Source organism: Balaenoptera ricei, chromosome 13 (genome assembly GCF_028023285.1).
Source record: "Balaenoptera ricei isolate mBalRic1 chromosome 13, mBalRic1.hap2, whole genome shotgun sequence".
In the NCBI taxonomy this organism is placed as follows: domain Eukaryota; kingdom Metazoa; phylum Chordata; class Mammalia; order Artiodactyla; family Balaenopteridae; genus Balaenoptera; species Balaenoptera ricei.
In genome coordinates this window covers 53866777-53878585 of record NC_082651.1, presented here as the reverse complement: position 1 = coordinate 53878585, position 11809 = coordinate 53866777, and the positions used below count along the sequence as shown (strand labels likewise).

Here is an 11809-nt window from a genome sequence, read left to right as displayed (position 1 = left end):
CTTAAAATAAAAATATCGCTGGATATATTTCACCTTAATGTGAGTGAAACAACTTTTCAACCCACCACCAAAGGAGAGAAAAGCTAGCGTGAAACCACAGGAATATATTAGGGCTGGATAAAAGTAAGGCCCTGAAGAGGGCAGAGGGAGAAACTGGAAACAAGGGATGGCACCCCTACTTCATGATAGTGTCCAGGGCTATCGTCACTTCTGCTCCAGGATGCATAACTTAAAATACTTCAGATGTGAGGGAATCAGTTATTCCTTTTATTTGTCTTGCCTAAGTTGCAAAGTGAGATTTCTTCCATAATTTCATTCTGTAATTTGATGTCTAATCCTTTCAGTTCATGATTTTATGGCTTTCAACCAAAATGAGGACTCTCTTCTTTTGTCTTCTGTCTCCAGAAGACTCTAATTGTGTTACCAAGATGCAGGCCCAGATTATGTACTGCCCTAGGTATGCCCTTCTCTCCGTTTTCTCTAGGTTCTAGTGAATAATAATTTATTCTTTGGAGGTGTTTGAACCAGAACTGCATATTCTTTTATATACACACTCAAGTTCACACATACAAATATATATCACATATTTCCAATATACAGTAAAATCATACATATGCCCACAAAATGTTTTCCTCATAAAATTAAAGCAATTCAAAGAGTTTGGTTCACATCATCATTTCATGTGTTAAGATAAATAGGTAACTAATATCCTTTCTTTCCATGATATGTCCACTATGAGCAGTATCTGGCAGATTTTGGCTAATAAACTCCAAAATAACAAATACATACTTAGCAAAAACATGACTATATTAATTATTTAATGTAAATGAAGAATTAGCATGTTGGCCAATTTTTTTTTCTAAAATAAACTTGCTTATAAATGCTAGTAGTTGACTAAATAATTGTTCAAAAAGTGACCATTCTTTTGGAAGGCCCATGTAAAAACAAAACAAATAAAACTTCAGATTCAATCACTCTAGGCCAAAATTTGAACTTTCCTTTGAGCTGTATAGATTTAGACAGGATCATGGCAGAAATGAGCATTTCCTGGGAACAATTATCCAACCAAGCCCCACTGGTTTCCCTTCACCATCTCAAAATCACAGCTGGTGATTTCAAACCACAGGGAAAAGTGAGTGACGGCCTCTGGGTTGCTCCTGAGAACGATTTTCAGAGTATTTGTAAGTGCCCCCTCTCTTTTCCAGAGGGCACAGTGACTCTTGAACCAGATTTTGTGTGCGTGTGGTTCCTTCCCTGTTTGCCCTGCAGCATATCCGACTTCTCCACTCCCAGGAGCTGTCCTTAGCCACTGCGACCTCAGTTCCTGCAGGTGACAGTATGGCTTTCTGCTGATTTATTAAAAATCTCCCATTTTATGGCTCCTGTGTACTCTCTGGAGTCTGATCATGTGACCAGGATAATGACAATCTGTCTCCCTGCTAACATTTCTCTACTTTGGTTATTTGTTTGATAAAGTGAGGAGCTTCCCTTTTGTTGCCCTTCATCAGAGCTTAATGTCTTTACTTTGGGATCAATATACTTTATGAATAATTTTATTTCCTTCTATTTTTATGGTCTTTTCTCCTCATTATCATACTGAGTTTATTAGCTGGTGCTGTCAGTATCTTTACCCTGTCGTATGTTCCTGAGGTACAGTAAATATCACTTGTGTTGTAATTAATATGCACACCCTCTGCAGTAATTAAAGTACAGACCCCTTCAACCAGCTGAGCTTCCTACACTAATTCCACCTTATCTTCATAATGAACTTATTGTAATCTGAAACTACTACTGAATATTGTTCAGTAAGGCTAGAAGAATGAAATCTAACGAGATGCAATAATATTTGTGCACATGTTAATATAAAAAATGAATTTAATTAGTCTAAATCTAATTAAATTTCCCATACAATTAAAAGCCTCCCCTTCCTTCCATTTTTTAAAAACTAACAAATGCCGAATTACTGCCCTTCCAGTTATTCCTATAAAGAAGCAGACTGGACAAATGCTTTTTCTCCCCATAAGATACACACAGCAAAATCTAGAATAGCCAGAAGAAGGATAGTGACATAGTAAGGAAACAGCTAAATCCCTTTAAGGAACTACCATGTGAAATAGACGACTTGTAAGAGCAGACAAATCAAAAATCTGACCTTTCTACAGAATAGAAACTCAAGGAAAATAGTTTATCAAACCAATCTGCCAATCAAAAAAATAGGTTTTTAAAATATCTAATACCGGACTTCCCTGGTGGTGCAGTGGTTAGGAATCTACCCGCCAACGCAGGGGACACAGGTTCAATCCCTGGTCCGGGAAGGTCCCACATCCACAGAGCAGCTAAGCCCGTGTGCCACAACTACCGAGCCCACGTGCCTAGAGCCCGTGCTCCTCAACAAGAGAAGCCACAGCAATGAGAAGCCCGCGCACCGCAACGAAAAGTAGCCACCGCTCACCGCAACTCGAGAAAGCCCGCGCACAGCAACGAAGACCCAGCACAGCAAAAAATAAATAAATAAAAAATAAATTTCTAAAAAAAAAATTTAAAATATCTAATACCAAATGTACATTGCAAGTGACACTAAGGTACAGTCCCTGTCCCCAAGGAGCTTATATTTTAATGAAAGAAATACATATTTCAATTCAGAAAGATTTATTGGGCATCTACCGGAAATAGCACAGACAATGAACGTCACAGAATTTCTAAGCAGCACGAAAAAAGGAAAGTCTAGCACTAAGCTTGCACCTTGAGAGACGCGAGAGAGAACATTTGGGCCAGGACACTAACTGATGCTGCACATATTCGATTTTGCTGGAGAAGAAGGTCTGTGTAAGTTAGGAAAAAATAGACACAAAAGACCAAATCAAGATACATAGTTGGCACAAAAGAGGAACACGGTAAGGAACTGCATGTGCATTTAATATTATATCGTCAGGAAATCAGCAAGAAAGTGAGTACCTAAAGTGCAGACCCACCATAGGCAGGGAGCTGGCAAAGGAGCCTGAAAACTGGGTGAAGGGTCAGGCATGATGACCACAGCAGTGCCAGGCAACGGAATTATCTCAAGGTGGAAAGAATTTACCAATAGGGTAGAGCCCTGCTTTTTAATTATTCACAGTAATGACCTGGATCTTGGAAAGAAAGGAGTTATTTCCTAGATTGTAGATTGAACTAAATTAGCAGGCAACACAGCATGGAGGACTGATAAAACACACACACACACACACAAACACACACGCACACACAAATACATCAATTTGAGAATTTAAAAGTGGTTTAGTGGTCAAAACACCTGTCAGTTAGGACAACACATTTACTCCCACAGTTGTTTTCTTTAAAAACTACCTCTGTTAATGGGAGATTTATAAGACACGTTACCGAATGGATTACTTGGAAGGAAGTAACCAAGTGATGTTTATCTTTGCAGTAGTGGGATCCAAACTCCACCATTACCTGGCACCTGCGCCGGCACTCTCAGAGCAATGATGGATTGGCTCCCCAAGCAAATCAACATCTACTCTCCTACTGGACTTGATGTGAACTTAATTGGGAAAGAACAGAGAAGCGTTCAGAGCAGCACCCATGCAACAGTCTCTGTAAAATTATCAGTGGTCTTGCTTTTAGGCGTGAGGTGTCCTTTGGTAGCATTGCCTGCCCATGCCCCAACTACCACCGCTGACACCACACACTGATTCTGTCACTGCCCTGACCCCTACTGCATCCTGAGCCTCTAGTTTGAAACTGCACTTTTTTTCTTAATGCATTAAGTACATAGAAAGTTAGGAACCTAGAATCATCTCATGCCATTCCTTAATATAATAAAATGAAATTTTAAATTGTATGAAGGTTACACCAGTCAGAAGGCAATGAGTCCTAAGTAGAAACCTGATAGTCTAGGAAGTTATCCTAAAAAGCAAACTTCTGAGATCTCAACGTAGAGCTTCAGAGATGAAAACAAATAATATGCTGAGACGGACTGCTAAAGCTATGCATTACAAATCAAAGGAACTAAAATAAAGTTAGGCGTTCTCTAGAAGAGTGCTCACTATATTTTAAGGAAGATTTAAATGTACTTCAAAAGGGAAGCATGGAGAAAATGGAATGATAGTGATATCAAAAATAAATTACAAAGAAAATCTGGGCTGTTCTGCTGCTAAAAAAATACAACTAAAACAGATGTTGACATCTACCTGATAGCAAATATGCTTCTTAATGTTGACTCTGACCAGCAGAAGGGAACCTGCTCGGAAAGAAATCTGATAGAAATGAGTGGAGATCCTAAAAGATAGACTTTTTAAATTCCTGATTGATAACATTTTGCTTAGGCTATGCCTCTGAAAATCATCGAATCCGAAATGTCAGCCCATTTTTAGTGAACACAAGGCATGTGTGTACCAACAGGTATATGTCTGACTGTGTTTGTGTGTGTGTATGCACTTGCCTATATAAGAAAGCAAAAATTCAAGCTCAGAAAATGAAGTAATGTGAAATTTCCTTTGACATACTCTTCCAGTATACTTACTGAAAATACACTTAATTTACATTTGTTCAGCTTTAAGCTTTGTGTTCAGTTCACTGTAGGACCTGAAACCTAATGCTGAAGAATGGTTTCAAAGGTCAGAAAAAGTTCTAAATATTAGCAACAGTGTCGCTCATGAGCATGTCTGCATCAGTTTTAAAAATTGTTCACATGAAGGATGCACTTGGCTTTGGAGAAAATATTTTGTGACTCATGGTTTACTCTGTACATTCAGCATAGTTTGGGAGCAACGCTAATGTTTATGGGTTACTGCACTAACTTAGAAATTATAGTAATATTTGTAATGCAAAGGAACCTTTCTTGGAAAGCAGATGTACTTATATTTGCTCAATGGTGAGATTAGTGACAAGGTCTAGGAACCTAAGTAGAAGATAGATGTCAACTCAAGGCAGTAGTTTTGCAACTGTGGTGAGTGTGTGGTGGAGTGTCAATTTCAAACCTCCATTTGGTGATATATTCTTGATTCAATAACAGCTTTTCAGCAGGCCGTGTTCATAAGGGAAATGTCAGTAAGAAGGGTTTTGTTGTGAGCCTCATGGTGTCTTCTCTAGCCCCTCTGGTCAGCTTGTTTATGTACTGGACCATCGATCTCTTAACATTAGCCAGTTGAAACAAAGAATAAAACATGGCAACTAAATGATGAACGAGGTGGGAAACAGAACATTCTAGGATGCTTTACGTAAAAGACATCCTTGAAGGAAACCATTGATGAGGAAGAGAAAGTTGAAAAACTGGGAAAACTAAGCTATAAGCTATTCTCATTCTGTGTGTGTGTGTGTGTGTATACACACACACTGTATATATATTTGCATGTAAAATATATATTTTTAATAATTTAATACTACTGACTTCTGTATAAAACACAAATAGCAGCATTTACACCTCTCTTATTTCCAGAATTACTGAGGGGAGTTCGATAATGTATATAAAACCTTTAATCTACTAAATGTTAGAACTGTCATAATTTTTTTCACAGTTATCACTTTCCTTTGGTAATAAAAGCCCTAACTGTATCACCAGATGTAAAAGCAAAACCAAAACTCCAGTTTGCCATCGTTATTTTTCCAGCTTACTGAATGAGATTCCAAAATTAAATTTCAATGGTTTGCAAAACTCTTCTCTCAAATTAAGGCAGAAGTGACTGAAGACACTTTTAGCTACACCTGCTCAACTGCTAATTTAATGAGAAAATGACTTAGAAATTGCAAGTGGTAGATATAACAATAATTGTTGGTATGAACTAAGAGATGTTGCAGTACAGACAGCTCGAGTAGAATCCATCTTTAATACTCTGATTCCTCCATCTTTCTTCATACCTAGCCTGTTTCAAATAAAGAATACGCCCAACTCCTCATTGAGTGGCCCAGCATGTTTGGATGTGAAATGGGATGGTTAAGGACTAGAAAAATTATTCTCCTGTAAGTGTTCAATATTAAGACAGTTTCTGTCCACTCTTACCTGTTCAGCCCATGTCGCCAATGTGCCAGACAAGCTGTGGGCCCGCATCGTGAGCGCTAGCGAGCAGCATAGCTCCCAGCCAGCCTCCTGCACCACGAGCTGGCCCATCACTGGAGTCGGAACCCAGTCCAGAGCCATCGCAGCAAGGGCTGCTGCTGACTGGCCATGAGGACAGCATCATGCGGTTCTGGGACGCCTCCGCTGTGGCGCCCCAGCCATCCTGCAAGCTGAGCACTGCTGGCCTCTTCCAGACGGACAGCACGCACGCCAACAACCTGGCCTAAGCCACAGTAGACGACTGGCCGCCCTTCCGCAAGATTGGCCGCTTCTAACCCTGCAGCGACGAGCCTCTGCTCAGCGTGCAGAAGTTGGCGTTCTGCAAGTACGCAGCCCAGCTGGTGATGGCCAGCACTGCAGGCCAGGTGCTGGTGCTGGAGCTAAGCGACGTGCCTTAGAAGCAGGCAATCAGCTTGGCCAGCGTAGACCCCCTCCAGGACCGCGAGGGCTTCACGTGGAAGGACCGTGGGCGGCTGATCCTGCGCCTGGGCCACTGCCCTGGCCTCCGGCTTCCAGCCCATGTGCTGGTTCAGTGCTGTCACCCGGTGCCATCCCTGCCGTCTCGCAGCACGCCGAGTGCAGCCTGTGGCTTTTGGCACAAGTCATGGCTTTGGCCTCTTTGACTACCCGTGCAAGATCCCTGGTCTGGCCACGTGCACCCTTCACCCCAACGACTCCCCGGCCATGGAGAGGCCGCTATCCCAGGTGAAGTTGCTTACAAAGTTGCTGTGCTGGTCTTTCAGGCGCATGCGGAAGAGCTGAGTCTCAGGCAAGAAGTAGGATGCTAATGCCAACAGCAAGTTTCAGGAAGCCAACACGCTGCTGGCGGAGCAGGCCTGCCCCCAAGACCTGGGGATGATGCCACTGCAGCTCTGCGTCAGCCCCGGTCGGCCGAGGACTCCCTCCCGGGCGCTGTGCACTTCTTCTATTATACTTTGCTGACACGTTCCTGGAGATGCAGCCACACACCAACTCGGGCTCCATGTATGCTACGCTCTAGCCATGCAGGCGTCAGGAAGCTGCAGGAGCCGTCAGAAGGGCACAGAGGAGCGGCTGACGCCCCGCGAGCTCGTGTCGGCCCTCCCAGCGTTGGACGCACGCAAACGCCCTTAGCCTGACCTATGACGAGGCCGCGTGGGTTCTGGCGCAGGCGCAGGACTTGCAGGGCGGACGCCGTGCTCACCGGGTGGGCGGGGCCGTTCAAGGTGTTCACGCTGCCGAAGGAAAGCGCCAAGACGAAGTTCAGGCCGATGGCCCACGAGGGCTGTCGCGTGCACAAGGTGGCACTGGCTACACTTGCCAGCGTGGCCTGAGAGGACTATGCCAAGACGTGCCTGGTCTGCCTCCCCAGCCTGGGCAATGCCCACGTCTTCTCGGTGCCTGGCCTGCGACCCCAGGTGTACTACTCCTGTAGCCGGAAGGGGGACACCGCCGCATCACCTCCTGTGTCTTCAAGTGCCACAGCCTGTTTTTACCTGATTTCCCCATGGGAGCTTGAACGCTTCTCTGTAAGTGTCCAGAACGTCACAGAGCCCCTCGGCTTTCTGGACATTAGCTGGCCCCCGCAATGCCACCCGTGCCAGCTGCAGGCTCCCAGAGTTGCCAAAGCTGAGACAGGCTAACGGGACCCTAGGCATCGTCTTGGCTCCACGGAGCCGCGATGGAAGCGTGTTCTCACCCATGTCCACCAACTCAGCCACCAGTGATGACACTACGCTGGACACGACAGGGGACGTCACAGTGGAGGACGTGAAGGATTTCCTGGGCCCTGTAGAGGAATCTGAGAAGAATCGGAGGACGCTGGCAGAAGACAGGGCTTGAGCCTGCGCCATCCTGATCAACTGAGGAAGGCTAGAACTACCCGACCACCTCCTACCTGCCCTGCTGGCAGCTGAAACCCAGGACCCCAACCCCTTCTTGGTCTGTTACATGGACCCACACCTGGTAACCTGCTGGCTCCAGTGGGACCTGCCAACCCTGACCCCAGGTTGTGGGCCTGGACTTGGCCCAGAGCCTCTGGGGCAGTTTCAGACTGACCCTTCCTACAGGTAGTTGGCTACCCTAGAGTCCAGGTGCCAAGGCGAGAGGATAGATAGGGCTGGCAACCCAAGCTACCTCCCACTCCACACACCGTCCTTTCCCACTCCCTCTGCAGAAAGAATTTTTCTAATGTCCGTGCTGGGCTGGACAGTCATTTTAAAACTATTTTGGTACTGGGCTGGGGGTGGGCAGGTGGGCAGGATGGGTTTCCCTATAGATTGTACCTTGGGGTTTTTTCTCTTTTTTTTAAATTAGCAATTTTAATATTAAAATTACTGATTTTTAATTTTGAAAAAGAAAGCATTTAATATCTCTTAAAAGGGGAAAAATAGAGAGTATCAATAGAATGAGCCAGAGCAAACATTTTAATTATAATTCTATTTTACATGATTCTCTATACCCAGCATTGTTACCCAGAATGTTGTTGAGCAATGGGAAAGGAATCAGATACTTATTTTTAGGCAAAACATTAAGGAGTTTATGCCTGAATTTCATAAGTGATAAGGTTACCCATGTGCCTTTGAGAAAATGCTGAGAAACTTCTGAGCCTCAGACAGAAAATACAAGTTGTGAACTTCTTTAATGGCTATACCTTCCAAAGTAGAACAAAGGGAAAGAGTTATTGAAGTAACTAAAACAAATCAAGAAATACTGCAGAAAAAGAAAAATATTTTTCCCCAGATCTGAATCTAGCAGCTCAGAACACATGAAGGAGATGAATGAACTGAAAAGGTATTTGCAGCCGAAGAGATAGATGCTGAGCTATTATTTCTTGTGATGCTATGAGATATTTATAACAACAAAAAAAACCTCTTGAAAATAAAATCAGCACCCAGTTTCTCAGCAGCAAACAACCTTCAGACTCTACTAGCAACATTATACCTTAAACACCAATGCATGTTTAAATATTTTAATAATGGCTTAAATAAAGTTTTGTTTTATTTATCAGCTGTGCCTATATTCACATGCTATTTTCAGAATATTTCCTTTAATAAGCTTCTTTCCCCATAAGTACAATAATAAAGGTAAACTTAGAGCAAAATATTTTCAGACTGCATCCTTATTCTAAAATGCTAATCAAATCATAACATATAAAAACCTTTAAGTGTGGTACTTAATTCTTAAAAAGAAAATATTAAAAGTAGGTTTTTTAGTAGTCAAAGTTTTTATAATCCAAAAAGTATCATGAAGTCAACTTTGAAAGTGTGCTCTCTTACCTTTCTCGTTTAAAAAAATAATAATATACATATATAAAGGGCTTGATATTTCCCTTAGTGAGCTGTAAGTTCCAGAAATCAGAGGACATTACTGGACCATCTGTTATTTCACTTTTTCCACTGAATGGCTTACACGGTCACATGGTCAGAAGACAATTACCACCATACTCTCAGTCATTAGGGGCTTTGCAGTTTATACTACAGGCTTTCAATGTTTCTACTCTCTCTTGGTATTGGTTCATACAAGTGAAAGAGGTGGATTAAACTGTTCTGGTGCACCAAGTGGTATCATATGGGCCTGAAATAATTCACATATCTCACAAAGCCCTTGGAAAGAGATTTTTTGCATGTGAAATAAAACAAAACCCATTTAGTTGTAACCCTCATGCAACATTTTGGTAAAATCAAATCCAAGATGTATACTTTGTCATAAGTCTCTGTCTTCTATACCCTATCAAAGCAACTTGTTGACAAAAGTAAATTATTGATGTGGTAAGTTTTTGTCTTGGTTCACTTTGGGGGATTGCTTATGTGTATGTTTGTTTGTTTTTCTTTGTTTCACTTTGTTGTTTGTTGTTGTTATATGATACCAAAGAGTTGATTTGATAGATTAGTTTTTGGTCATGGTAGTGACATAATTAGATATGTTATTTTATTTGCAGATGTTTAACACACAATGTCATAGACAAAGCCTAAATGAAGACTCAACACATTAAAAGATACGAATTTATGAGAAACACCATACAAAACTGAGTAGAAATTGAGGAGTTCATAAATAATCTATACTGACTTCTGATTCCAAATCCATTTCTGAATTTTTTTTTCAGATTTCATGATATATTCCTTAAAAAAAGGCAAAAGGGAATGTTATGTAAGAACTTTACATTATATGTCTTAAAAACTAACATCATATTCACTGCGGTGACTTAATTTTCCACAGAGAGTTACGATATTACCTCCCTCCCCTGTGTTCTTCTTAAATGTGACTTTGACACTACTCCCAGCAAAAGATGAGGTCTATGTGCCCTTCCTTCAAAATGAGCTGATTTGGTGACTCTTTTGACTAACAGAGTATGGCATTTACAAAGCTATTGACCTTTGTGGCTAGGTCATTAAAGACCGTGAAGCTTCTGCTTTGTTAACTTTGAAATTGTATACAAAGCCCAACTGCACAGAGGCCACCATGCCATGAGGAAGACTAAACCCACCCAAGAGGAGAAACCACATGGCAGCCATGAGAACACAAGAAGAGAGAGAGGTGTCTAAGCGGCCCCCAGCTGCTTGGCCTCCCATTTTTCTAACTCTAGTACTGCCTCTAGCCCCCATCTAACTTCAGCCCCAAGAGAGACCCTGAGCCTCGACCACCCAGCTGCACCCCTTCCAAATTCCAACCCACTGAAACCATGAGAGATGATAAAACAATAGTTGTTTTAAATCACAATTTTGGGTGAATTAATTGATTGATCAATCATTCGTTTAGTAAATAAATATTTTTGAATGTCCGCTCTGTTCTGGGCAATATCTTGAGTACAGAATCCTGCAAAGATTTCTCCTCCTAGAAAGGAGTTTAATTAACCCCTTCATCCTCTGTGCTTCCATGGCTTTTTAGACTGGTGAAAGAGCACTTATTTCTTTTGTCCATATTGTATAAGTTGTATACATGTTTGGTTAGACATTTATAAATTCAGGATCTGGATCACGTTCGTTTTGTTTCCCTCAGCAGTGTCCGTAGTGCGTACACATGTTCGCTGACTGATCTATAGCACCTATCTGGATAAGGACATTCAACACAAGGAAATGACACCATTATCCCCCAGGGTACAAATTAAAAACTGATAAAGGTTTTCATACATAGATTGTTTAAAATAGCCGAAGTTTTCAATTCGAGGAAATTAATTACTTTTTAAAATATTTGAATATGTAATCATTGCTATTAAGCTACTTATTGTAGCAGTCAAAAAAGGAAGCATTTTTCAAATATCCTAGTCATTAATAAACAAGCCTTAAGCTATTAAAATAACTACCTCTTAAACTATTTTTTTATTTGTCAAATAGTCTGTTTCCATTTTGTTCTCATTATAGCCTAAAACAGAAAAGGGCCTTGGATATGATAAAAAGTAATGTCCAGGCCTCCTAGTTACAATCTTCCTTCCTACCACTAGTCTATGCTGTTGCACTAAGTACCAAATGCTCATTCAGTGTCCATAGGCATGTTGAAAGGATAACTTTTAAGATTTTCAGCTCAGATGGAAAAAAGTCAAATGCCTGATTGTTTTCTCAAATTTGAAGCAAACAATTTAAAAACAATTCTGTTCACAAAATATATATTTTAATTCATAAATTTAAGTTTTAAAAACTTTGTCAATTCAGAAAAGAAAATTCAGAGAAATCTTTTTTTAAATCTCTCTAATTTTGAATAGAAACAATCCAATCATCATAGTTACGCATTCTTAAAATGTTCAGTATTTGTTCACTTCTCCTGGTCCTTTGCCCTGGTTTG

The 11809-nt window shown here is 41.3% G+C and overlaps 1 pseudogene; it reads left to right on the top strand.

The window, feature by feature from the left end:
- The first annotated feature begins 1027 nt into the window (after positions 1-1027).
- LOC132376746 (lethal(2) giant larvae protein homolog 1-like) lies at positions 1028-7897 on the top strand (annotated as a pseudogene).
- Positions 7898-11809: the final 3912 nt, after the last annotated feature.